The sequence below is a fragment of the Marmota flaviventris genome, unplaced genomic scaffold (genome assembly GCF_047511675.1).
Source record: "Marmota flaviventris isolate mMarFla1 unplaced genomic scaffold, mMarFla1.hap1 Scaffold_1005, whole genome shotgun sequence".
Taxonomy (NCBI): Eukaryota; Metazoa; Chordata; class Mammalia; order Rodentia; family Sciuridae; genus Marmota; species Marmota flaviventris.
In genome coordinates, this window is record NW_027287700.1 from 77,501 (window position 1) to 79,482 (window position 1,982).

Consider the following 1,982-nt stretch of genomic DNA (forward strand, 5'->3'; position numbering starts at 1 on the left):
GGAGAACCACGACGGCCACGGCCGCGGCGGCCACCGCGGGAAACCCACGCGGCGCGGCGTGCACGGGGACGAGACGGGGGCGCGCCCGAGGCGGGCCGCGACCCGCCCCGGACGGTACCGCCCGACCCGACCCGCACACAACATCACGCGCGCGCGAGAACGAGGGGAGGGAGCGTCAGAGACGCACGGCTCCCCACAAACCCAACGGTGGCACGGAGCCGCCCCGCGGCCCAGGCCGCCGCGCTCGCGCGGACGGGGACAGGGACGCGAGTGGTTCGGGGCCATGCCCTTCCCCACCTCCCCTGCCCCGCCCGGGGAACGGCGCGGCGGCACGAGCGGGGAGCGACTCCTCGCGACCGGACCGGGTCGTGGCCGGACACACGCACCCGAGCGGCACAACCCTCACGCGGCACCGAGCGGGTGCCCGGCGCCCCGCGGGGGCGGGGGTGGCGGACCCGTCGTCCCCCCCAAGTACCGGCACACAACGACGCCGTCGCCAGCGGACAAGCGGCGGTGGCGGCCAGGAGGCGGGGGCCGCGGCGGGCCCCCCCGTGGGAGCGAACTCGCGAAGGGTCGAGAGAGCGGGCGGGCCAGGGTCAGAAGAGACCAGACGGGGACGGGCCCGGCAGCACGAGGAGGCGGCGGCTGCAGCCAGCGTGGGGAGCGGCGCGCCAGAAGGGCGGCAGGAAACGGGAGCGGGCACCTGCCCACCCGCGGAGGAGCCCCGCCCGGAGAGAGCTGGCCGAGCCGCGCGGGCCGCACCGGCCGGACAAACCCAGGGCGGCACACGGTGTATCACCGCCAGCGCACACACTAGGCGCACGGGCGGTCCCGCGTGGCCCCGGACGAGCCGCCGGCCGGGTTCCCTGCATCAGCCAACCTCCCGGGAGGGCCCTCGCGGGGGACAGGGCCCCACCGCCCCACCGCCGCCGCAAGAGGCGGGGAGCCCCCGAACCCTCAACCCGCACACCGTGACGAGCATCCCCAGCGACAACCGCCCGTCCAGCGTGCCCACCGCCACACCCGGTACACGCCCGGGAGGGGGCGGCAGCGCGGCCGCGACCAGTCAGCCAGGGGGGAGGCTCGGCGGAGGCGAGGAGGGGGGCACAACCCCGCCGGGATGGAGGGCGCGCCGGAGGCAGCGAGGGGCAAAGAAACGCGGAGAGGAAACCGGGGAGAAGACCTCGGGCACAGAGTCGGGCCGCCAGGAAAACAAGCGGGGTCCCACCGCCACACGCGAGGGCGGTCCCGCACCGCCTGCGACGCCAACCCGGCCTCCGGTCCCAGCCCCGGAGCCTCCCAACGAGACCCGCCGCCCCGCCACCACAGGGTGGCCCTCCACGCGACGAGACGCGCCTGGACGCCAAACGCCAGCATGCAACGCCACACCTCGTGCCGGTCGAGTCCCACGACCTGGGCCTCTACGGCCCCAGGGTCCGCTCGCTCACCACGCCGCCCGCGGAACGCTCCCAGGGGGGGGGCCGCGGCGGCCGCGCCCCAGGCCAGCGCACACGCACGCAGGCCGCCCGCCGGCTCGGGACCGGGAGCGGGCAGAGGGCCACTCGCAGCGGGCGAGGGGGAAGGGGGGACGGGGCCCCTCAACCCCCGGCTGCGCGAACAGAGCCCCACCGCCACCGCGCGCACACACGCGGCAGGCACCAGCGGCCCACACGGTGGCCCCACGTGCGCCAGAGGGCCCGGCCAGGCCCAGCGGGAACCCTCCCCCGACTCGAAGGGGGGGAGGCGTGGGCCGCGGTAGGCACCAAGAGCAGGCGCTCGGCCCCCACCCGCGGGGGGCCGGCGGACCCCCGCCCTCCCAGACGGCGGGAAGGGAGGGACTCTCGCCTACACACACCACCGACGGTAGCGTAGCGCACAAGGCAGGGGGCGGCCAATGGGGGAATCCGGTACCCCACACGAGGCACGCCCTTCACGGATCGCTAGAGAAACGTTCCTCACTGAGGGTGGGCGGCACCCGACCC